Raw genomic sequence first — 26,780 nt, 5'->3', positions numbered from 1 at the left:
CATTTGATATGTAAGATCTTAGACAACAAACAATGTAGTATGAGAGTTGTTAATGGTGTTTGTGCTTAAAAATAATAACAAATATTCTATAAATCAACCATACTGGTGCCAATGTCAATCTGATTAACATCAGACTTCTGAGCAGAGACCAGAGCACATCCTTAAAGTTCTGAAAGAAAGTAACTGTCAACCCAGAGTCAAATATTCATCAGAAATACCCCCTGAGAATAATAATAACAACAAGAATAAAGGTTATTTAGAAAATCCAAAAACTAAAGTTGAAAACTTTCTTTGCCCTCTCCCTTAAGATTAAGACACAGTTGGCCATCTGTACCTATGCACCTTGTCATTGCTAGTAAATACAGCCACAGGAGCTTATTTTATGTGAAAAGCCTCCATCCGCTAGATGTAATCTTTACGTACCTGTGGAAAAATGAATAAAATAAGAAGGATCCACTCGCTTCTGACCTTGAGTCTCAGACAGATTATGCACCTAATATAGGTTCCTTTTCTCCTTGACGTATGTCGATTGCAAAATGATAGCACTGTAGGCTTTTGACAGTTTGACCCTTTTACCTAAAAGGGGGCAAATTGGGCTTCACAATATTTCCGGGTGGCATATCTTTTGCTGCCCCGCAGGGAGTGGACTTTCCTTTAACGGGCAATACTCCATGTCCCTGCACAGTGTCTTATCTAGTTGTAACAATGCTGAAGCCTCCTTTGCCTCTCTGGTCTTTTTGCCCAGCATAAATGAGAAACCGTTATGAGTGAAAGGGATCTGAGAAAATCCTCACGTGTGTCGTGGACCGACCTGTTTGTCCACTGGAGGGTAAACAGCACGAGTCGCCGTGAATGCGCTGACTCGTCTGTTCCCATCTTTTCAGACCCAGCTCCAAAAGGCTTCCTAATCCTCTTCCCGCCTTCTGCTCACCACCATCGCCATGACATGATTCTCCCGGGACTGTTCGTCTCCCCGCGGTCGTGTGTAAAGGGAGTGCTATTTAAGCAGAATTCACCACCGCCCAGGCTCCCTTTGATTCAGGCACGTCGCTCCCACTATACTCAGCTCTGTAGAAAGTCGGAGCCGAAAGAGGAGCCGTATTAGAGGTTGTGCTCATTTTATAAGTAGAAAAAAACAGAAACAAACAAACAAACAACAACAAAGAAACAGAACCTCTCCAACTGAGGCCAGGAAAGGGGATCGATTGGTCAAGGCGAAACTAGAACTGGGCACGGGGTCTTGTTTTCTCTGACATGAGAACTGTGAGAATCACCCGGAGAAACAACATGAGTCTTCATGTTTGTATGGAAAATTAGGATGGCTGACTCTAAACAAGAACTTCCTTGGTGCTGACCTCGGGCAAAACAGAATGCATGAGAGGACTTGTTAAATTTAAGAGTGAAACACCGAGGGGGATTTAGGCATTATTTCAAGATAATTCACTGTAGAAGCATAGCCCTGCTCCATTTTTCAATGTAATCACTTCCTAACTCCACACATTTATTTTGTGACGGACAAGTTTTCTGTTATTATGAAGGAAAAACGATATATAGAAAAATATAGCTCTTAGATGGGGAAAAAAAGAGAAGAGGAGAAATCATTGAACCTCCACATACTTGAAGAAAGACTTCTGACTGTGTCAAAAACTGGCATGTGATCCTGGGCAAGTCGCTTCATCCTGCTGTACCTCAGTTTGTCCATTTTCAAAAGAGGTGCTTGTTCTAAACCTGGAATTGTGGCCCTGGCCCAGCATTATTATCATCACCTGTGGAGCGCGTGCAAGACTGAGAACAGCTGTGAATGATTTCATCATCAAGCTTCCCGTCTCAGAGGCCAGAGCTTACGCCGCAGGAAAACCGTGAGGCTAAGATCTCCCTGCTCTCCGAGGTCACTTCCAGATGGTAAGTCTGTGATTCTAAGGTTCCACCTGATTTTGTACACTGTTCCTTGCATTTCTGTGTCATTTGAACACTTTCTGCCTCTAGAAATCAAATGTCGGTTTACCTTTCAAATGTGAGGGTTCCGTGTAAAAAACCCGCCAGCAGTAGTACCAACCAAGAAGTCTAGTTTTGAATCTAGAAAAGCAAGTATTTGCAGTCATGAGTATTCAGAGAGTGAGTATCATTGCTGGAAAATGAATGTTCATAATGGCTGTAAACTCTTTCTTGTGGTCTTGTGTTTTTCCGGTCTTACCACAGTGGTATCACGAAATGTTCCAAGCGGGGCCTCTGGCTTCCTGCTGCCTGCTTTCTCCCTGAGCTCTGTCACTGCCAACCTCGGGTACCTAACTTTCTGTTTTAATTTCAGTTTCTCCATCTGTAAATGGGAAACACAGAGTATCTACTTCACAGAGTTGCTGTGTGGAATCAAAAGTTACAGTTCGTGGGAACATGCTCAGCGCAGCTGGCATGAGTTAAGCACTTAACAAGCATCATTAGTCCACTCCTCAATACTCTGCAGCTTTGAAATGAGGGGTGATGTTTCTTTGTAGCAGATAACATGTGAATGATGTGCAAATGCAAAGGACAATGTAAAATTCTTGGGGAATTATTTTCTAGTTGGAAAGTATCTTATATGTGCAACAATGGTCCAATCGATGATCTCGAAGAGGTGACGAGTCATATATCATGGTAATCTCAAAAAGAAGAACTGTCCAGCACAGCTAATCCTTTCCGGTGTCACCTCTCTAAACGTACATTTTATTTTCTCACTGTGTTAAATCTTGATTTAGTTCTTTAGATCACTTCCCCAGTTCACTGAGCTCTGATTAATAGGCTTCCCAGGGTAGATGGGCTCGAGCCAGCCCCATAGCTTCCCTTTCGTAGCACTTGTTACTGTTGAAATAATTTGTTCATGGTTTGCTTTCATTAGGCTGTAGGCTCCATGAGGGCCAGGACTACGCTTGTTAATTGTACGTTCATGGTTTAGCCCGGTTCTTGGTTCAAACACAGTAGCTCAGAATCTGCCTCTCTTCATGCCCACCTAGATGTCTTGGCACAAATGTGTGTTCTGAGGGTCTGCTGAGTTACCGATTGACCAGTCCTTTGGGATGTCTGGGGGTGCACAGAGATGGTCAAGGTCTCAGGGCAGTCTCCTCCCACTTCTAGCAGCTTCCTCTGTTTATCCCAGTGTGAAATAAAATTGTCAGAGTGTGCTCTGATGTTCAAAAGGTTGGTAAGTACTGCAGTGTTTATTGGATGAATGGAATAATAACTATGTAGATGGATGGAGAAATGGTTATTGCAATCCATGAGAAATAATGCTTATGTACTGGACAGTGTAATAGAGTCAAAGAATTAGGTGGGACCTATCACAGAACATACCCAAGGCCACTTAAATAGTCCAAAACAAAGCTGCAGGATTGCTTGCTAGGCAAAGGAGACTCCCATTCCTTAGGAAAGGTACTTTTAGGTTCCTCAAATAGAAAAGTAAGCTAGATCTAGCCTGAGAGAACTTTTGTCTAAGTAAGGTAAAAGTCTACTTGTCAATCTCTGGATCCAAAATGGACTGCAAATTCTCTGTTGAGACAGGCTGTTATTCAGTTTTGTGTCATTGATACTGAGAACATAGTCCTCAGGTCCAAGAGGGTTAGTAGACCCTGGGTCATTAGCAGGCAGTACCACACATGCCTATTCCAGGGTGAGGCAGGGTTTTCCTTTCACATAATAGCACTGTGCGAAATCCCTCCTTTATTAACTCTTTGTAAACCAATCATTTCAGCCAAATGGCCAAATGGTGTTGGTTGAGGTGAGGTGATTTTTATTTACTTGCTGTTCCTAGTCAAAACAATAACAATAATTGTTTATTGCTCCATTTGTTGCATTAGGAGTCCAAGTTAGGAGAACCAGTTGCAGGTAAGGCTGTTTGGATTTAATAGCCAAACAGAATTTGGTGTCAAACAGAAAGGAAGACAATTTTCCATTTCCTCCTACCCCACCATTTTCTGTCTCATACCTGATGTCATTTCCTCAAAGTATAATAGCTTTCAAGGGCCATAAATTGCAAAGTTGGTTTCCTATTGTTTCCAACTCTGTCTTAAGATGTCTGCTATGGTCTGGAGGCTTGGGGGGTAGCATACCTTATAAGTTATATTAAATTTGCTTAATAGGGTTTTAAGTATTTGTTTTAAGTATTTGTGTTTGACGTTGGTATAAATCACAAGTCTGGCTGAGGCTTATGTTAATCCGGCTGAGGTGATGTTAATCATGAAATGAACGATGAGCAAGACACCAAGAAAATGTCTTGGTGTAAAAGTGTAAGAGAAAATGTCTTGTCCTTCCTCAACTGGGTTGCCATGGTGACTGGTGGTGGGGGTGTTGGCAGTGAGATTTGGCAGAAATAGGGGGAGATATTATAATCTAGGGACTTAGAGAAATTTGTGAAATTGTTCCCCTAATGGGTTTGAACAGCCATATGCCCAGTTAAAATTGCTAGTATTTCTTGAGTTCAAAGGGTTTCTATCCCCTCTATGTTGGTTTGAAGGGCCATAGCTATGGCAGAAAATGGATTCTGGACCTCTTACCAACGATAACAACAAAAATAAGTAGATTTAGGACAGAATTATCAACCCAGGCATGATCTCTTGTCTCTCATGAGCAGGCACTGAACTTTATATTCATCGTCATTATTCACCCCTCTTCCTTCCTGTGCAAGTGCAGTTTCTGCTGGTGGAGAGTAACTGAAAAATAATGAGGGCAGCTGCCCATCATCTCTTAGTGGCGGGTCAGGAGACAGGTGACTCTGCAACATACAGATGAAACCTTTCCAGGGGCAAACTTAATGGGGGGTGAAGTATAATAAGTAAAACACAAGTCAATTGAGCAGCAAGAAAGCATGACTTCTGGGAGGAAAAACCCAAACAAACTCAAATGTGGGAATAAAATGAAAGTGTCTTTCCAGAATGAGGGAAAGCCAAGCAATTCAGAGAAAAAGTGGCAAAGGCGGAATTGAACCTACACTTAATAACTTCTTCTTATTATCTACCTTGATTCTTCTTGGAACTCAAAGTGCTTTCAGAGGATCTGTCTGAAATTGTTTGTTAACACAAAGAAGTTACGTAAAGACCACTTATCTCCTTTGAGTTCTAAGCCACACAATGAAGATAGACAAGGGGGAAAATTATTTATAATCCATAAGCCAAGTTGCTAAACTTGTTTATCCTTGAATTGTTTTTTTTTTTTCAAAGTCAATGGCTCTACTTGGGTATGGAGGAGAAGGGTGAAACTGGGGAACGTTTTCTTAATTCTTGTGAATAGTGTGTATAATGGTGAGGATGTATTGCCATGAAAATGGTATGTCTTGTTTCTCCCCAGATATCTCCTACCAATTTATTATACTATAGTTTAATCCCCATACCAAATTTCTGATTCAGTAAATGAGGGCAGAGTCTAATCTGCATTTTAAATAAGTACCCCAAGTAATCCTCATGCAGGTAGTCTAGGAAACACACTTGAAGACGCATTGACATTGGCTTATGCCTGTGGTAGGCCCCAATGTAAGATAAATATGGTTTAAATCTCAGTTCAGCCACCTCCAGGCTGTGTGACCTTGAGCAAATTACTTGATATCTCTGTGCTTATTTCCCCTTGTCAAGAAAGGGATAATGTTAGTGTCTACTTCACAGAGTTGTATTTAATGAAATGATGGAGAAAAACATTTAATATAGTATGTGACACAGAGTAAGCCCTCGATAAGCATTAGCTATATTGTCATTTTTATTGTTAACAGGCTTGATGATCCCTTTTTGAGCCTTTTTAGACTGTTGGACATAAGGAAGGAGAGGGAATGTGAACTAGCTTAAACAAAAGGGGAGTATATTGGTTTAAGTAAGGTACAAAGATTCTTTGTTTGACTGAACTTTATAGTCAGGCTCTTAAACTTTCTCCTAAGCCCATTTCTGCACTTCCTTATAAAATCTAGTTTTAGCAAAAACCCTGCCAAGTCAGTTTAGCAAGAGTTCCCCATCCTCCATATCTGACTATCATTGATAGCTGATTGGCTTCCTTATCTTCCACTATCCCCCAGGTGATGTGTGATCACCCCAGCATGTCTCTGGCAAGAATCCTGTTAGATGGGTTTAACCAGAATCCCCCTTACCCCTTTTAGTAATTTTTACTTTTAGTAATTTTCTTCCTACTGACCGTCCCACCAATTTTGATTCTTGGTTATAAATTCACATTTGCCCCCACTGTATTCAGAATTAAGCCCAGTTCTATACTGTGGTCTCTTTTTCCCTTTTGCAATAGGTCTTGATTAAATTTGTTTTTACCACTTCCAACTCCTTTCCAGCTCTGGTTTTTCTTTGACATAAATAAATTGTGGAAATCGCAGGTGTAGAAATGGCCTTGGCGACGAGACAGGGGAGCTGAGCACTGTCCGAACTCTTCCTTCTCTTCGTAGCATCTTCTGTGTGACACCATCTTTCTTTTGTTCCTGGTAAGGCTTTTCTCATGCTTTCCCAGGCTTTCATAGCTTGTGGCCAGAGAGGAAAAGAAACTGCTACCAGGTCTGGCCAGGAAAATTGGAAGGAGGGCTGCGATTAGCTTAGCTGAACTTATGTGCCCATGCAGGTACCAAGATTGGTTGTGCCTGGGTCATGTGTACACCTTCTTATTAGAGGGCGGGAGGACCCATGGTGGGCAAAGACCCTTCACTACTCACTACCCATTTCTTCGGCTTCTCTGCATTTCTGTAATTGTGCACCTATGATACATACATAGCCCAAACCCCAAAGGTACCTCATAAGCATTGGGGATGCAGCGAGATCCAAACAGGCCCGCACCCTGCCCTCATGCAACTTGCAACCTGGTGCAAAAACAGACCTTCAGAGTGAGGAGATGAAAGACATTGTGATTGCTCTAATCTCGGTCCTCCTCTATTAGCAGTGACTGAGGAAATAGTAGTAACTACATAATAATATAAAGGAGAATGTGATCTAGAAGATGAAAGTAAGCTGAATAGATTAATAAACTCAGAGTTGGTGCTTAATGCATGCTAGGCATATAAACTTCAAGACAGAGCGATGCTGGATTCCCACACCTCACCCGCCACATCACAAGTGACAAAGAGGTGATTCCAAGCAAACCATTATTTTAGGTGAGTCCGACTCAGCTAATGTGGTTCCTTTATAGATTTGGTCAGACATTTATGGACTCAAACTCCTTATTTCTGCATTAAAAATGGGATGGGCTGCCATCCACTGTCACCAACAAGTGAATCAGAGTAATAATAATAAGGCCAGCTAATACTTATTGTGCACTGAAGTGTTATAGGTGCTTTATGTGAACTAATTCATTTGATACTCTCAACACCCCTGTGAGGTAGGGATTACTGTCTTTACACAGATAAGAAAACAGGCACGCAGAGGCCAGGGGACCATAGCATTTATCAAATGCACACAACGTGCAGGACTCAGTGCTAAGCGGTTTTCATAATGTCAATTCATTGAATCGTAATAATACCAAGAAGTCAGTACTGTTTACATACTCCATTTAAAGAGGGGACACTGAGGCTTGGACACTTTGAGACCTGGCTCGAAGTTACATAACGAGTATCAGGCTGCTCTTGGCCCCAGGACCTCTAACTTGAGATCTTGTTCTCTTAACCACTGAGCTGGGTTCCATATCAGCCTGCCTAGACCGGTCTTTGTAAAGTACATGCATTGCCATGGCAAATTCTCTTGGAGGAGACTTCGTTCTTTTGTCCATCCCAATTTCCTCGGAGGCAAGGAGTGCCCTCTCAGCCTTTCCTCTCTCCCTTTTAATCCCATCTACAAGTCAAAGTTACCTTGGGCCGCCCACAAAGAAATGACAACAAGTACAGCATTTTAAATATTTTGGTTTCACATTTAATCATTTAAAATAAAAATGGTGCACGTTTTATGCACCAAGCAGTGCTAGGAGATGAGAGTTCTAGTAGGTTCCTTGCTACTCTCTGTGGTTTCTCCCTGCTGGTTTCCTTCATAGCAATGGCCACGATTTGTAGATTTTACTCATTTACTTGTTTATTTGTCCTCATATTACAGCATAAGACCCGGGGGGTAGAGCTGTTGTCAGCTGTCTTAATTTTGTCTCCCCAGAATTTAGGTCAATGCTTAACACATTTTAGATGCTTATTAAATATTTGTTCAATGAATAAATGAACCAGTAATCAAAGAAAGAACAATGAGCTAGCCATGAGTTTATTGGGAGATAAGTAGGTTTTACCATTGTTTTGTGTTTATAAATTTCAATTTTTAACAGCACTTCCTCCATTACTCTTTGAGTATTTCATCCACATGTGACTTCTGGCAGTGGGAGTAATTAAGCAGAGACCAGAAGATCAACATTTAGCCTGTAGTTTTGGAAACTGAGGCAGTAGCAGTATAAGAAGCCAGTGTTGACCAGAAGTTTTAGACCAAAAAGTGAACGGGCAAAGTGGTTTCAGTATAGTTAGTTCCCTTTTGGCCAGGGCTGCAAAGTTCTTTCTTTGCAGAAAAATGTTTATTTTGGGTATAACCGACCACTGGTATGGGGTATGGATCTGTTTTGTTTCAGGTGGCAAAATTCTGCTCAGGGTATAACCGACCACTGGTATGGGGTATGGATCTGTTTTGTTTCAGGTGGCAAAATTCTGTTTTGCTGGTATTTTATTTGACACAGGTTCACTGTAAGAATTATAATAATTTTACAGTCCACTAGCATACAGTATAACGTCTCTTAATAAGCCAATAACAACAACAACAAAAAGACATACTGCAAGGCAATGATAGATTAATTACACTATTCTTCCAGGCAAGGGGTGATGAAAGGCATTAAGTCCAAATTTAGTTTGAGGTGTTTCTATTTTCCCCCTTTTTAAAAAATTAAATTTGTCGGGGTGACATTGGTTAATACAATTATGTAGGTTTCAAGTGTACAGTTCTATAATACATCATCTGTGTACTGCATTGTGCGTTCTCCACACAAAGTCAAATCTCCCGTCTCTATATATTTGACCCCCTTTATCCTGTTCTACCTCCGGTAAGCCCTCTGTTAACCACTAAACTGTTTTCTGTGTCTCTTTTACTAGTGGGTACTTGGGAGAGGTGGCTTAGCCAACGGAGAGCCATCTTCCAGCTGCCAGTGCAAACAAAACAAAACAACAAAAAAGCAAGTCGCTTGTTGCAAGCACATTACTGGGAAGGACGGTGCTGGTGTTGATGGGCCGGGCAAGCTGACCTCCTTCAGAGGGCTTCTGCGGTCTCTCCCCACAGTCAGCAGCAGGACCGTAGACGTTACTATGCCAGGAGCTAATGCCCAAAGGTATCCAGAGGCTATTTAGGTCAGCAAAGAGTTGCTTTGGCCAGACTCTGAATGTTCCTGGCAAACTTTCGGTAGTTATAGTCTAAGTGTGCCCTTGCCCTAGTTGCTTCTTCAGATGTGTTGATGAGCCCCCAGCGGCGCCCCTCAGCAGCTGGACTGCCGAGTGGTCACTGACAACAGATTGAGATGACGACGTCCTGACATATCTTACTTCAGTCTTGTATTAGAACACCTTGACTCTTAAAAACAACTTTGTTGTTGTTGTTGTTGTTGTTGTTGTTGTTATAAACAAGTGTGTTTGAAATCATATCAAACCAATACACAACAGAAAATCCCTTCTTTAAAAAGCCTGGCATCCACGCCTGTTGTCTTATCGATGACTGGTAAATATTTTTCCTGCCTTGGGGCAAAAAAACTCAGAGGCTGCAATAGGGTGTGAATGGAAAATAAAAATGCATCGGTGGACTAGCTACAAAATAATCCTTGTTACACTTCTGATGCTACTTTCCTGTCGCAGGCAGAGAAGTCCTGTTCACCTTTCTCTAGTGGTATGCCTTGGAAATTCTCTTTACTGTTCACTTGGAAAGAACACAAAATGAAAGGGGAGCCTAGATGGGGGTCACCGACATTTTTCTGTAGAAAGCTCAGGTAGTGAATGTTTTAGGGTTTGTGGATCCCACTCTCTGTCACACTGCTTAGTTCTGCCATCGGAGTATAAAAGCAGCTATAAAACGCACAGAAAGGATGGAGCAAGGCTGTGTTTCAGTAAAGCTCCATTACAAAAACAAGTGTCAATCTCCGGCCCCAATGTGTTTTGGTATTTAACTTACATAAAATTCTAGAACCTGGAAAAATAAACCCTCTCCCATCAGCACCTACACGGTGGATATACTATTTTGAAGTGGTAGATAAATCATTTAGAAAGCTCCAGTTTGATCTGGAAATAAAAATCCATCGGGTTTTACAAATCTCCTCACACTTTTGCTATTTCAGTCAGTATTGCATGAGCGCACTTGGAGAAATAGATGTATGTAGCTTAAACCTCAAGAATTAAAAAAAAAAAAAAAGAAAGACTCAAAATCATATCCTACCTCCTCATAGGAGCCAGCTTGGAGTTCTCGCTATTGAAAGATGCAGACCTCAGCTACAAAGACCCAAGATCAAAGCTTTAGAAGTAAATTCCCTTCAGAAAGGGCTCAGAGCTGCATTAAAAATTGCCATGCTTTGTCCGCCTCGCCCTCCCTCCCAGAATTCACTGGCCCAATGCCACCTTACCCCAGAGGCCGGCCTGACCTTGGGCCATCCATCTCTGCTTGATAAAGCCAGGCCCCACAAATCACATGGCTTCTCATTGACTTTCTGTCATGGCGAGGTAACCGAAACTCTTCTTTAAGTTGAGAGGCGTGATGTGCAGCTCCTTTCTGCCCAGCTGCTATCATGGGCAATTCCAGGTCACGAGAGCCCTAGTCTGCCATGGAGGGTGCGGACCTGGAGAGGATAAGCATCTCTTTGGTGCTCCAGGCACTGTTAGGCTCTTGGGATGCCCAGTTGGATAAGACAGCTTGGAATCCTCTGGCTTGGAGGTGGGCATAGAATTGTGAATCCTGGGAAAGAGTGAAGGTGAGTCTGGGCTTGCTGTTAATTGGTTGTAGGAAGCATCAGCCCATGAGGCTAACTCCTGAGCTCCATATCTGTTGGCCTATGCTGCATTAGCTAAAGCCCATAAAGACATGCAAACAGAGAGTAGCTTTAATAGAATAAAATATGTCATTGGTTTCTTCCCTGCCAGGCTCACTGACTTCTATGGGTCCAATTCTCTTCTTCATAGCTGGCAAGAGGCTCCCCTCTCAGGAGGAGATATGAGTCAGAACTCTTAAAAGCATGGCTCTCCTACCCTTCTTCCTGGAGAAATACCTTTTTTTCCTCCTTGTTCAGAGAGATTTTCTCGGCAGTTTTATACACATCAGGAGCAGCAGGGGCTTATTTCACTGGAACAAGTGATACTTCCAGCAACAACTTATACTTCCTTCCGCTTCAAGACGAAGTTTTCCAATACGTATTTTTTAATCTAATATGTTATCTTATTGGTCACATCTAATCTTTGCAAAAATAGTCATAATTAACTCGACTATCCAATTGGATGAATTTGTCAAGTATCATTAAACATCCACCGTGGCACAGTGCTGTTGGCTGTCTCGATAAGAAGGTACAGGTCCACGGGACTTCTGCCATCATCCTCTTCCCAGTCGTCCCAACCCCTCAACGTGTTTACGAGAACAATGATAAGGCCCGTGCGAGGCTAATCTTTGATTTCATTCTGAAATGGAAAGATAGTTTCTAAGGGCCACATAGTCACGGACTGCTGAGGGTCCTTGTCCAGTGACCCTGACCCCCGGACCACATGCAGCACACGTGTCACGGTCCTTCACGACAGCCCGCACTCCCCCAGTCACAGTAGGCACCGTGTTTTGTTCTCAGCTTTTTTTTTTTTTTCACATTTCCTTTCCCCATTGGACTATAAGCTCTGTGAGGGCAGGGCCCTCCCTGTCTCTTATGTTCGTTTAGTAGTTATATGCTTCTTGGTAGCTCGGTTTAATTTTCGAGTTCCAGCACATACTGGCACTTAATCTATGGTCTGGGTCATAGCTTTTTTTAGTCCTAGCTCTATATTCAAAAGGCGGAATATACAATCACTTATTGATTGTCCATATGTCTGAAACTGAGCTTGGTAGATGTTGGGGGTTCAACAATGATGAGACATAGTCTCTGCTGTCACAACTGACTGTTAGGCTATTTATTTTGGCAAGGCAGGACGGCATTTTAGTTAAGGATGGGGGACTTCAGCAGGGGTTCAGATCTCTATTGCAGCATTTCCTTACTGGCTGTTTGACGTAGGGCAAATCACTTAACCCGTTCGCGCCTCACTTGTCTAATCTATAAAAATGCACTATCTTTTAGGGCTGTGGTTAGGGTCGCATGAAGGAATGTACATAAAATGCTACCACAAGGCCTTCAAAATAAGTAAGTGAACTTAGTATGTTCAAAAGATTATTCGAACTTGAAAAAAGATGACGGCATTCCCCTTCAGTGTTATATCGTTTAAAGATTATTCAATTCTAGAGCATGCACCTTTGTTTGTCTTGTTATTTATCATTTATTAGGAACCAGACCCTATGAAATTGCACAAAAATTTATGGATCTGTGTTCAGTAGAGATTCAAACGATTTCTGTCCACTGGTGATTACTTCAGATGTTACAGTTCTATTGCCCCTTCAGACTCAAACCCGGCAAATGTAGCAAACTTATTTTGGTTTATCTTCCCTGTCTATACAAATCTCTCTTCCTCCAATGCCCTTTGAACCAGTGTCATCATCAATCTGGTTTCATCATTAATGAGTTAATCTTTGGCATATGTTCATCTTCTATTTGTATGCGGGACATCATATTTTTAACTTTGAGAAGAGTCATCTGTTAGTAGTAGAAAGATCATCGGTCTAATTGTCCAGAGTGCCAGGTCTGAAGTTCACTTCTATCACTTTTTAGATTTCCCGGTCACGTCAGTCACCCACAGTTTCCGTATCCCTAAAACGGGAAGCATGATACCCGGGTTTCTGGGCAGTCGTGTGACCTTCCAGGGCTGTCTGCTGGAGGCCGTCCTCTTGGTCTGACACAGTTACTCAGACAAATCCTCCTCCTCACACCTGGTGCCGATCACAGCCACATTTAGCTTACCTTTCGTACCACTTTTTGGTTCTTAGCAGAATGCATCTCATTGTGCTGCATGCCACCTCTCTCTCCTCCCAAGGGAAGTAGTAAAAAGCAAGATGAGCTGTGTTCATGCCTCAAAGCCCCAGTGTGCAGAAGGTTTTCTGGTTTGTTATAGGTATTAACAAGTGCCACCATTTGGTGACACTTTGAGCTCAGGCTCTGCATACTTTAAATGTATCTTTACCCTGACTCCATGACATAAGCATTAATGTTCCCATTTTACAGATAAGAAATTGAGACTCAGAGGTGAGGCAACTTGCCTGCGAACACTTAGCTAAACGATCAGCTAAAGCCTCGATTCCAACTCATTTGACAGCATCAAAGTATACATTTCTTCTCATTTATTGAACACTCAGTGTGCACAAGGTACCATGGTGAGCGTATGGTCGGTATAAGGGGAGTAAGAGAAAATACCTACTACAGAAGGTCTCACCTTTTAGATGTGGAAGATAAAAAAAACGACAATAATGATTACCATTTATTTAGGGGCTGCCATGCATAAGACATGCTTCATACATACTCTCTTTTACTCCTCACTCAGTCTGGCAAGGTAGGTGATACCATCTCTGTTTCATGGATAATGAAACGGGTTCCAGGAGATGAAGTAACTTGCCTCAGGTAACACAACTACAATACTTCAAACGTCTACGTATATCAGACACAAAATGATATACAACAGCAAAAGGCAGCGACATTCAACATTGTACAAAGGTCACAAGCGCCCAGAGTGAACTTGATGAGCACCACCTATGGTGCTGGGGATATTTATTAAGCATCTTCTGTTTGTCACATACTGGATGTGTGGCTGAGGATAAAATGATGTGGACCCCGAACCTGAGCAGCTCATGGTCTAGTGTGAGGGACAGCTATGTTAAAGAGCAATTATAACTCAGCATGGTAAGTGGTGTTCTGGAGCGTGTGATGGGAGCACAGATGTGGGGCTGGGGGTGCCAGGGGGAGGTTTTCTAGCCAAACGGCCCCCTAAACGAGTCTCTCTTACCTGCTAACGCTAGGAAGTGTATTCTCTTTGTTGGCCCTTCCTCCGACCTTCAAGACATGTTGTTGGCTCCAGTAAACCACTTGTATTTGACTTGAACACGCTGTCCCTAGGTGAGATTTGCCTTTCTAAATGACGTTTTCTTAGGCTAATTTGAAAATTAGTTTTCACTGCAAACCAATGATGTACTGAAGTGGCTTGAAAGGGTGTGTCATAGTTAATGCACCTTAGAATGGAAAAAATTACAGTGCATAATGTGCAAAATTCTATCCTATGTACACAGATGATCACAAGTTGACATTTATTTGTAAGACTCTTCCTTGATCCCTGTCATACCCCCGAGCTGGGTTGGAGGTTGTTTGGATGTGTAGATTTGAAGGGTCTCTGCAGGCTACCATGCTTATGAAACCTACAAAATAGTCTACATTAAAAGAAATTTTTTTCTCTCTCTCATTTATTGTACTGTTTGCAAAGAGGAAAATATTCAAAGAACCTAAAGGAAATTTCTCCTTTCATACTTGGAATTCAGCTGTTGTTACTTTGTATATTGTTGTCAGCCTTTATGTATCCTTCCAGAGATATTATGTGCATATACGTGGTTATGAGTATGTATGTGTTCGTACATATATATGTATGTATGTACGAACACACATCCTCCCTTTTTTTTTTTTTTTTTTTTTTTTTTAAATAACCCATAGCCTGCTATGATACTATCTTGCACCTTGCCCTTTTCATTTGATGATACATTTGGGAGAGCATCTGTATCGTTACAGCACCTTTAGGCTTGCCTCATTCTTTTTAATGGCTGTTTCATGTTCTATTGGCATGTTTTAATCAAATTCCTTTTTGATATAATCATAAACATTTTTGGTTTTTGGCTATTACAGATAACATTGCAATGAATAAACATGTACATACAAGTTTGCCTATGTTTGAATATATCATTTGGATAATTCCTAAAACTGGAATTTCCAATCGAAACGTAAGTTCATTTTAAATTTTGCTAAACGTTGCCCACTTGCTCTCCAAAAGGTGGTAGTGATCTATGCTCCTGTCCACAGCACAGGAAGATGTCTGTTTCCTCATGTAATCTTCGAGAAGTTTCGATTAGCTTCTAAAACATATTGTAATGGTGAAAATATGGGTGTTTTATCTGAAAAGTTGGGTGTAAGTTGGAGTCAGGGGGCTGTAAATTGACTTGCGAAAAACCACCTAATTGTATCTGAGCAGTTGAAGTTCAATGCTTTAGGGCTGAAATCCTGGCTCTTCTGGGGTTCGAGACCTAAGAATGCCAATGTTTATGTCCCTGCAATACCAGGATGTGTTTTGACCCATTTTTAACTTTTTGCATTTCTTAATGACAGCTGGACACCTCAGATTTGCGCTCCCTCGAAGGCCCTGGCTTGATTCTCCCCAATTATTGTTTTGATTCTTCAAAGGTTATCTCAGCTCTCTGTGCCAGGCCTGGCCACCTCACGTGTGGCGCTCAGCACCTCCACCCACCTTGCCTAGCAGGTCTTGAATGGGTGACCTTATCACTCCAGGAGGCAAACATACACTGCACTGATCTGCCAAGCTCAATATCCTTTTGCTTAAATGTTAGATGGATTTGTGTTATTGCTCTGGGAAGCAGTGATCCAGGGAGGAATTAGTGTTCCGGGAGAACCCGGTCTCGTTAAAATGGCAACAGGGGGGTGTGTACGCTTGCCCGAAGTCACTGGCCATGGTCTAATCAGTCTTTCTCCTTTATTCCCCTCCCCACTGCCTGTGGTTGTTTGAATCTTGTTTGCATGTGAGCTTCTGAGACACCAGGGTTTGGTAAGGGAAACCTGGGAACAGGGTGTTGCTAGCACTGCCTCAGGGACTTTCAGTGAGAGGAGGAAAGGCCACAGACAGGATGTTCTTCGACCTAGGCTTCTGTGCTGTTATAGCAGTGCCGGACGTGCCCTTATTTCCAATGAGAGGAGAGCAACTTGAGGAGGAGGAAGAAGTCGAAGTTACGAACACTATTTGCAATGTTGGCATGATCATTTGCAAGTAGGACACAATGAGGCAGAAGGCTGCATGCGTTCTAGGGAACGGACACAGAGGAAAATGCAGTTTACTGCTGCAAGCAAGGCTGCAGTAAGGGCCCCCAAAGAAGACAGCCATTTTGGAATATCTCTGTTAGCATAATTCATGAAATGTCTCTCCGCTGTGGCCTCTCATCTGTCACTCTTTCTTCCTCAATATGTGATTAATTATTCAGGCTCTTCCGAGGCCTAAATTAGCCTGATGAAATTTTGAGAAGAAAATATGTGAAACAAGAGCTTTGCTTACAAAAAAGAATCCCAGAACCGGGAGAGAGATGAACTATCTCAAAAGCACCTACTCCCTTAGCGAATGAACGAATGTAATAAAATCCACGGTTTAACTACTTATTGTCTTCTAGATAATCACTCCTCAATCTGTACCACTGGCACCGATGCTCCTCCTTGGCTCCGTAAAATGCTTCCGCAGTCCCTTGAACGTTTTCTAGGAGCCCCGGTATCGCCTCAGACCTCACTATTATGTGAGTCTGAACGTGTTACTTTCCTCGCCCAACACCCTGTTCCTGTCCCTGATGTCATTATTCTTTCAGCCTCCTGGGGCTTGACATGTAGAATCCTTTACGAATGAAGAAGGCGTCCCTGGGAGAACAAACAGCAAGAGCAAAGGCAGAGGAGGAGGGACCTGCAAAGAGGGCTTAGGGAATCATGGGTCGAGGGTGTGAGCATCATGGAAGCTTTAAAGGTGGATCAGTGGCCAGCAGTCCCATTGTGGTACGCAGGGCTGAGGCGAGGTCTTCATTTTATGGCTGCAAGAAAAGCCGTGGAAGTTGTTGGACAACGGCCTGATAGGGTCAGTTTCATTTTAGATGTTTATGGCACCGGTGAGCAGGACTGATGAGAGGAGGGAGAAACTGGAAGTGGAGAAACTAGTTTGGTGGGCCCTGGACTAATTCTGCTGAAAGATGCTCCGAACTTGAACTAGGGCAGGAGGCATGGGTGGGAGGGGAGTGTCGGCTCATGACTTTCCTGGAGGGAAGGGGGAGCTGGATGTGTGTTTTCCTTACCTTTTGTGCTCAGTAAAGTGCCTTTGCCACACCGGCTCTAGGGAATTGAGGCTGAGAGGGCATTCTGAAATTCCCTAAAACTCAGAAACTGGGGCAGCCAAGTGGGAATTTCCCTTCAGAGCCGCAGAGCGAGGGTCAACTCAGCAGAGCTCTCAGGCCCAGGCTAGCCGGAGACCCCCTGCCTGCTCTCTCCCCTCCTGCTTATCCCTTCGTTCTCTCCACTCCCGTTCCATGATGCCAGCCCGTAGAAACATGGCTGCCCCCTTACACCCCCACTCCTCTTTTGTTAAAGGCAAGAAGATTGTTTTAATACTGTTTGCAACCCATGCAGAAAAAATATTTCCCAGCAGGTGTTTCTGAGCATTAAGCAGGTTTTGCCGCTGTCCCCTCCACACATCATTTTAACAGCCACTCCAGCAAATTGCTTAGTCCACGAATTCTCATCTCCCTTGCTGCCTGCATTAAACTGTGAGGAGAAAATGAAGATCATTAAAGGCCCCTTCCCTTGATTATTATTTCTGTAAAGAACATGGTGCATTCTGGAGAAAAGGGAATAAGTTGAAGCTCGGGTATGAGCATTATGCAAATCAGCACCTCCCCTCTTAGGAGTGTTCGTGTCCAAGCTTCTCAGACAAGAGACCAGCCTGTAGCCTGGGAGGAAGTCGAAGGGTGAGGATCACTAAGATTTTACCTTGCCTGAAGCTGCAAAGAGCCATAGTAACATGGCTAGGATTTCAAGTGGCCCCTGCAGTTATTATTAGGGATAGACCCCTCTTAAAACCTGTCACATTAATATCTATCCAGAATCCCACAAACTCAGATGTCATTTAAGTTAAATTCTTCTGGCTTCAAGAGACAGCAACCCACAGAAACCCAGCTCAGAAAAGGAGTCACATGGCAATAAAGGAAACAGGAATTTCACAGGAAATACAAGAGAGGAAACCATGGTATAATCTGGTTTCTTGGAGACAGAAACCAGGTTAAAGATATTTGTAGCGATGTCAGGAGTAGGCGTTGGTGGATCTGCACTCTGGCGGTTCATTAAAAACTCAAATTAGATCTCCTATCTCTGTTTCTTTGAATGTATCTCCTGCCGTTACTATTTATGTTCTGAACCTGCCACAGTTACTCTCTACCTCAGTTCTTCTGCTCGTGGTTTCTGCTGCTTTTACTTTTTCTCTTAATGGTTTGATCATCCTCCCCACCCCCACCCCCACCCCCGCCTTTGTTTCCCTATTTCAAATTCCTGAGATTGGCCAGAAGATTTTATTCTCATGAGAATTCAGGGCCATCAACCAGGGGTCATGAATTGCCTGCCTTGGGACATATGTGTCGCCCTGGTCCAACCAGACTCATTGGAAGACAGTGATGGAGGTAGTAAATATGGAATGTGGCTGCCACATCATTAAAGGCTACTTACTGGCAGGGAAGTTTTTTTTTTTTTAGGTGGGGTTGTGGGCATGGATAACACCATGACCAATAAGGAAAGTCTTCTGTGGTGGTTAATTTTCTGTGTTAACTCCACTGAGCCCAGAGAGGCAGTAAAACATTATTTCTGGTTGTGTCTGTGAGGTGTCTCTGGAAGAGATTAGCATTTGAATTAGTAGAATGAGTAAAGCAGGTCGTCCTCATCCCTGTGGGTGGGCGTCTTCCAATCTGTTGAGGGCTTACACAAAACAAAGGAGGAGGAAGAGCAGATTTCACTCTCTGCTTGAGCTGAGGCGTCTGTCTTCTCCTGCCTGGGACATCAGTGATCCTGGTTCTTGGGCTTTCAGACTCTCGCTAGGACTCATGACATCAGCCAGTGGTTCTGAGGCTTTTGGACTCAGACTGAATTACACCACCACCAGTTGCTTTCCTGCTTCTCCAGTGTACACATGGCAGATTCTGGGACTTCCCAGCCTCCATAACTGCGTGAGCCAATTCCTATAATAAATCTCTTACATATACCCTATTGGTTCTGTTTCTCTGGACAATATGACTATACTCCGTTAGGGGCTAATTAAGAAGCACATAATGTCAAAATCTAAAATGGCATTCACTGTTTACACTCAAGCAGTTTATATTACATTTTCCTATGGTTGTAAGAAGTTTTGAGATTTATGGGACAGGGGTTATTGTCCCTTCTATAGAGATGTGGAAACTGTGGATTAGGGAAGTTGAGGACTTGTCCAAAGTCATATAGGTTAGCCTTGCCTATGAAGTCATCTTTGCAGTGCGCCTACGCTAATTGGTTCTTCAGCATGATCTGAGAAGTCTGTACCTACCCTTAGCTAAGCTGAGCTGAGCCTCTATGTAGAGTTACTTTCCAGGGTAAAGTCCTAAACTGCCCTATGACTTTACTCCTGTTCCTAGCTGTGCTGCTCAGCAGCTATTTGAAATCTGCTCTGAGTTCACAAAGAAATCTTTATATTTAGTGGACCTTTTCCCTCTCATGAAATATATTAATATTAGCTACTTAGAAGAGAAAATTGTATGCTTTTACATATTCTGAATGTCTCTGACCCCATAGCTCCTAGGGCTTCCCGGGAAAGAATTTTTGGAAGGTCTGAGAGCTCCACTTTTAGCCAACAAGGCTTTACATCCTCCGGGGGCAGAGATTGCTAGATAAGAGGCTAACTTTATCTGAGTCTAGGCTCTAACAGCCCTGAGTACGCTGAACGAGTCATTAACCATTAACTGAAGCTTAAAAGAACCTGAAATGCTGTAGATGAAAGCTGGGGGATGCTCTGCTCAGCGCGGCCTTGACTTCTTGGCACGGGAGCTGATGGAAGCTCTTCAGCCAAATGTCTCTGCACGGCTCTCGCCTGGGCCAGGCATGCCCGCTGTCAGCGAGGATTTACTCCCTGGATTCCTGTTGCTGACTCTTGTTACCCAGGCTGCCCTCCCTGGTGCTGGATAAGTATACCACCTACAGATGAGCCCTTGCCGGAAGACCAAGGACTCTATAGGGTAGCAAGCAGCAAATGAGCCCCCGGGCCAGGCTTCTAGGGATGGGACTGTGATTTGGGAAAGATGAGACGTTCAGAAAAGATCTAGGTCAGACCCTTAAGGATCTCTAACCACTGACTTTTCACTTGTCTCTGCTGTGGGCCCCCAAATATACAAAGAGCATGCACCCCCACCTTGGCCCATGGCACACAGGAACTCACACACGCCCTTGGGGTAGCCTGTACCCTCTTTGTCTCGTGTGTGCATGTTTGAAGTACCCAGTAAGTCTGAGCTCTAGGATCTTGCTGTCAGCCAGAGCAGTGAACTCTGTCCCAAGACTGGTGGAGAACAGGGTGGAGAAAGACAACAAGGTGATGTGGAAGGGGTAATGGAGAAGGGCTTGGGAGGAAAAAAGAGGAGAGGAAACAAAAGAGTAGGCTACAGGGTCGGGAACTTGAGGGTTAGGAACAAGCCTGCTAGTCGTGAGTTGTGTGACCCTGAGCAAGCTGACATTTTCCTTTATTTGTAAAATAAGGCTGAACTTACAGGTAATTGTGGAGACTAAGTGAGATAGAGTATGTAATGTTCTTGGCTCGGTGCCAGCTGTTGAAATAGAGGCTCCACAAATGGTAGCTATGGTCATTATTGGAGGATAAAGAGAAGAGGGATGGGAACTGAGGAGAAAAAAAAAAAAAGGCTGAAAATATTAGGAAAAAGGTAGGAGAAAATGGATTTGATTTCCATCAGTCAGCAAGGCCTCGGGGCCTGTTGGCTCTCAGCCAGTGCAGCGAGAGGGGGGCCCGACCTTGCCTAGTGCTGGGAGACCTGCTGTGTGTATAAACCTCAGCAGCGATCCTGATGCCCACCTGGAAACAGCCAGGGCCCTATCGGCAGCATTATGCCTAGAGATTCCAGCTGCATATTTAGTGTTAAGACGGGGAGGCCTTAGGATGCTGTATCCTTGTTCAAAAAAATTCCTGGGAAGATTCATTCCGAAAACAGTGCTTCACTGGATACTGAACTCGAGAGCAAGATCCAGGGTAGTAGGTCCCAGTATGTGGCCGAGAGCATCAGAAGTGCTCCTGGTACTTAATAAAACTGCAGATTCCTGGGGCCCACACCAGACTATTGGATCAGAAGCGCTGCGGGTAGGGGCGCAAAAGTCAGCATTCTTGGCAGGTTCCCCTGTGATTGTTATGTATGTCGAAGTTTGAGAACCACAGTCTTAATAGGGTCTGGAATATTAAAAAGCTGACAAAACAAATCAAACAGCATCATTTTACTGAAAATAATTAACCGCAGCTTGGTAACAGTTACGGTGTAAATCCTTCAAAGGTGAGAAAAATAAAGTCAGGAAAGGAAAAAAAAAAACCTTAATAAGGATTAAGAACTGAAAGGTTATAGGAAGCTAGAGTTTGCTAAATAAGTAATTCTAAATAATTAGTGTTGTCCCCGAATCGGATAATTTGGAATGTAGCGATCTTCTCATCGTTGAAGGGGTTTGAAGATATCTGTCGGATTCTGTCTGATTTCTTGCTGTGGCATCTTTCTTCTGCCCACAGTTAGAGTTACTCAGCTCCCAGTGGCAGGCGTCACTCCTTCTCAAACCCTGGTTCCCAAAGGGTGGTTCCCAGACACTAGTTGGCAGCATCATCCAGAAGCTTGTTAGAAATGCAGGTTCTTAGGCCACACCCAGACCTACTGAGTAGGAGATTGATTCGATTGTTCTCTAAATGTGGCCTAGGCATCAGGGTCGTTTAGATCTCCCTGCTGGGGCTGAGAATCACTGTCTTAAGGCAGTGGCTCTCAGAATTCAGCATATATTAGAATATTACTTGGAGCGCTTGTTAAAATGCAGATCTCTGGGCCTTCCCCCTAGCATCGTGGATTCAGTAGGCCTGCTTTGGGCCTGAGTTCCCAGGTGATGACCACAGGGAGCTGTTACCTAGTCTTTCGCTGGCCCCTGGGAGTTTTCTCATACGGATTCACTGATCAGTGCTCTGCTGAAGCTCAGTGGGGGCTTTGTGCATAAATCCAGTCTTTCTGTCTGTGTGGCTCTCGCCTCTCTGTGCTCCAGTTGCTTGGGTCTCCCCAGACTCTCAGCTCTGTCTCCACTCAGGGGGTCTTTTGGGCTCTGCTTGGGTCCCCCTCCCTGAGCTACTGCCTGGAAAATAGGGAAGCGACAGGGCTGGCTTCCTTTGCTTTCCCATCTCTCAGGGATCACTCTTTCAATGCCTGATCCTCGGTGTCTTCAAATTGTTTCACGTATTTTATACGTTGTTTCCAGCAGTGGGGTAAATCTGTTCTGTTACTCCATCTTGGGCAGAAGAAGCATTCTCATGTACATCTAAAAAGACTGCCCCTGGTTGCTAAGGGGAAATTAACTGAAAGCCACAAAGAAGAGAAGCTTGGAGACTAGTTGGGGGCTGTTTGTGGTCCTCTAGGTGATGTGACATGGGCTGCAGCAAGGACAGAGGAGGTGGACAGAAGTGGAGGCATCGAGCTTGTCTTTGGAGACATCGCTGAGGGGACTTGCTGATGGTGGGGGTCCTAGGTGGGGTGCTTGAATTCTTCTCACCCGTTGCTGTCGATTAATTGAAGTTCTAGTCTGGTATTGGATTACAGGCTTTATGGGGGGGAGAAACAGTTTTGTCTTTTTTGTTGCTTTATGTTTAGAGATGATAGCTTACAGCACACACGCCTCCACCAAGTAGGAATCTATCAGTGTTTATTCCATGTATAAATAGTCGCTTCCTCATGATTGGCTTCCTTGAATCAGGCTGAAACACAATCTATGTGCCTCTTTTCATGTTGCTTGTTCACAGACTATCCATTTTATTAGGCACTTGTATCTTGCTTAGAACCCAGCAGCTGACATGGCCTGGGAGTTTGTTAGAAATTCAGGCCCCTAGACCTACTGAATTAGACTTTACATCTTAAAGAGTCACTACTCTAGTTATTATTTCTCTGTAGCTCAAAATATACTTGTCCTCTGTTGCTCTATGCAACCAGGAGTAAAGGGCATAAGGAGAAAGGTTACTCGTGTAATTTTCATACGCATTTAAGTTTGACCCAGGCCGCTCGTAATGCCTCCTTTTACCAAATTCCACCTGCAGGATAAGACTTGGTCCTAGCACCTGCTCTTCCTCTTCATCTGGATATTTTTTTGTCCCCTCCCAGCCCAGTGAGTGTTTTCAATTTCAGGTCAATATCTTTGCAGATGAGATTGCTTGTCTGTCTGTCTATCTGTCTCTTGCTCTAATCAGCTGACATTTTAAAGTCTCTTAGTGTCCGAAGTCCACAAGGATTCCCCAAACTCCAGAATTGATAAAACTGGGAACAAGTATGGAAATCCAGGAAGAGGGAGCCAGGGAGAATATTCTGTGGCATGCAGAGAAGGTGGACGTCACAACCAATTAGAAGCAACAAGGTTCAAAAAGCAAGAGGGCACCAACCTGAAAGGGCTCTGTGCTCAGGGGCTTGAGGATAAATGGCTTTTTCACAGTGGGTAATTAACTCATGGAGTGGGTTCCCGGAGGCAGCTGGGAGAGCTGATGGGCAGTGACAGCCTGGGAATTGCATTCTCAGCTCCTTCCCTGGTTGGCTCAGGAACACAGAGGGAAGTTGCCTTGGAAGTCCTCCAGGGGAATCCTGCGTGGCCGGGAGCTGAAGGAACCTGAGGGTGGGTGACTCTGGGCCAGGAAGGGCGTGAATGCTCCTCAGCTATCCAAAGTGCTCCTGGGGGGCATCCTCCTTGAACACTGAGATTTGTATTTTTGTTTTGTGACTAATAACAAAAATGCTTTCACAGATACGGTTTTATTTGATACAATGACTGTGACCCATGCAGTAGAGCTAATATTATTCTTCCTTAAGTATTTACCCTCCGTTTTACTTGTTTAGTTTAAAAGAGGAGGAAATGGTGGCCCAGGGAAGTAAATGAATTGCCCCAGGGGTCTCTGTCGTAAGTCAGAACTAGAACCCAGGAAGTCTGACCTTTGGCCACCATTTCTCTGTACCTCATCGCGCATTCGTTCTCTGCTGCTCTGTGCTGTAAAGAGTAAAAGTCCTAAGGAGAAAGGACCCATTTGCCCTGGATGGGCTGCCGTTACATCCGAGTTTCTAACTCTAACATTCTACTATATGATGAGGAGGCATATTGAGGACCTAAATCATAAGGTGGACATTCTGCTGTCACTGGTCATGTGCCAGGTTCCATGTTACATGTTTTAGACACTGTCTCACAATCCTCACAGTGACCTAATGAGTGGGTGGTGTTAATATCTTTATTTTATAAATAAGTAGAGTGAAGCAGGGAGCATTATTTACCCAAAGTTACATAGTTGGAAATAATGACATTGTGACTCAAATCCAGCTACCACCCCGCTTCCCATACCAGAGTCCGAGCTCTTATTTGTTAAACCAGCTCCACTCTAAGTGTGGTCTTAAGACAAGCTGAGGCCTCAAAACTGTTACCCATCCTCGATGGCATAAGGATCTTGAGCTAGCATGCAAATCAGCTATATCATGAGATCAGATGACGTTATTTTTAAATGGGAGGAAGTGGTAAAAAATTCTCTTAAAGAAGGAAGTAGTGCATTGATCTACATTCTGACCCAAATTCTTCATCTTTTGCAGATGGTTAACCAATATCTTGGAGACAGATAACTCTGAATAGCACTTCCCTAAATTTTACTGCCCAAAGTGTGCCAGAAGCAATTATGTTGTAGATTCCATCTTCATTCTCTCTGTCTCTCACGGACTGTTTTCCACTTTGATCTGAAAAGAGAATGCTAAGCTATGGGGCTCAAACTAACTAAAGCTTCATTGAACTGATTCTTGTTTTTCATTCAGTCAGTTTTTTTTTTTTTTTTTTTAGCTCCTTTATATGCCAGCTGTGGAACCCCACCTGAATCTCTTTAACTCATTTGCACTGTTTTCATTTCAACATATTAAGGACCATCGAATTGTATCTAGAGGATCTAGAGACTGTGAATGAATGAAGGAGACACATCTCTATTCATTTCGAACATTTGTCATAGTGCGTTCGGTGGGTGCCCAGTAAATTTCATGGATTTGCTGACTGACTGGAGGATATAGGAATAAAGATGAGCTATACCTGTTTAAATGCCTTGTGGGCGCAATTACCTTTCTTTTGAGTTGGCTGTTTTATAGGTCCTTTTGTGAGTGGTGTCCACAGTCCTGTCTGCAGAGTGGCTTGAGATGTTCCACAGGTGTTAGATGGGATCTCTAAGGTAAAAAAGAAACATTTCTACATAAGGTTGTTTGTTTTTATTGTGAGTCAATAATAATTTTCAACCCAGATGTGAATGATGTTAATAAACCAAAGTTACTGCTTGGGAAACCAAGGCAGAGTGAAAAACAGATCATATGGGGACATAATCTATATTAAATCTAAGGCTTATTGTCCCAATTTATTTTTTTTTAACTGAACAGTGTTCTCATTTAGATTAAAGTATGTTACAGTTGGAACTAGGACTCCATCTGTTTCTTGCCTTCTTCTCCCTTTCTGGTTTTGGTTTTAAGTTTCATGCTTCAGGCATTTCCTTAAACAATATCTTAGTCCTGGAGAGACCCCAGGGCTCTATTTAAAAGAAAGGCTAGTCCCCTTACCTTGCAAGTTGTGGAAGATTGTAACAATCTGTAAAGTTGCTCAACTGGAAAACAAAGAAACTGAGCCAGTGGAAATCACCGGTCAGTTAAATTCATGCAGACATAAATAACACCCCTCATCCTTCATTAACACCCCTCGTCCCTCCTTGATGTAGGGTACATATCAGCAGTGTGACTTGGGCGTTGGGGAGAGTTTCCAATACTTTTCTATCTTGCTCAGGAGAGTCATGCTGTGTGGAACATTCTGACATTCTTCCCTCTGTCCTCCTCCTCAGCACATGTCATCAGTGTTATTAAGTAGTTATTTAAAAATTTTTGTTCATCTTCCCAACCAGCCTTCATGGAGGCAGAGGCCACATATGTCTCGTCACTGTTGATTCTCCAGCATTTGTCTCTGTGGCTGCCGGCACAGAGCGGGTGCCCACTCACTGTCTGGTCTTACTATGCAGTGAGCACGAAGGAAGGGACAAGATAGTTAGGTCAGGGTGAGTACAAGGAAGGGCTGAGGACAAGTGCTGAAGTTTGTGAAAACATGCTTTCCCCTCTTACTGCTGGCTTTGAAAGAAAAGCTGAACAAAGCGGACCTGAACCTAATGTCTCATCCTCTTCATACCTACCATGACATTTTCCTGGGTGGACTCAGAATATCATCTTCTTAGTTCATTGTTCTGCAATTGGCTCTGGAAATGAATATGCTCTTATTTGAGGATCACCCGTATCCTCATTTTGTGTTTCATGGTGTTTTTGAGATTTCTGTCAGTACTTGCTTTTTTTTTTCATCATCGTCTACCTCCATTGTGATGGATGTGTGACATAGTAGCACCTGATTTAAAAAAAAAGAAAGAAAGAAAAGCACCAGAAGGGTCTCCATTTGCTCCATTGAGCTATTTGCCATCCAGGAGATCATTATCTCTTTGTGAATAGGAGAAGAATAAGATGCAGTTCTGTGATTAAAAGACTCAACCTCCATTGACACTGGAGGCTCGGACATTTGATGGCTGCGAGGTTAACTTTGCTGTCATCTAATGTCATGATTATGGGGGCCGGGCTTTCTGTTTCCCATCTCCTGTTTTC

The 26,780-nt window shown here is 43.3% G+C and overlaps 1 long non-coding RNA gene across 1 annotated transcript in view; it reads left to right on the top strand.

Moving 5' to 3' along the window:
* LOC118605189 overlaps positions 1-26,780 on the top strand; it is a 509,541-nt gene that overhangs the window by 133,622 nt on the left and 349,139 nt on the right. The window contains exon 7 of the long non-coding RNA XR_004951970.1: positions 885-1,902. This is a non-coding gene — a long non-coding RNA (uncharacterized LOC118605189). The remainder of the gene's footprint in view (positions 1-884; positions 1,903-26,780) is intronic.

Source organism: Rousettus aegyptiacus, unplaced genomic scaffold, assembly GCF_014176215.1.
Source record: "Rousettus aegyptiacus isolate mRouAeg1 unplaced genomic scaffold, mRouAeg1.p scaffold_m13_p_7, whole genome shotgun sequence".
In the NCBI taxonomy this organism is placed as follows: Eukaryota; Metazoa; Chordata; class Mammalia; order Chiroptera; family Pteropodidae; genus Rousettus; species Rousettus aegyptiacus.
Note: the sequence above shows the minus strand (reverse complement) of the source record. Positions and strands in the feature narration are given on the sequence as shown.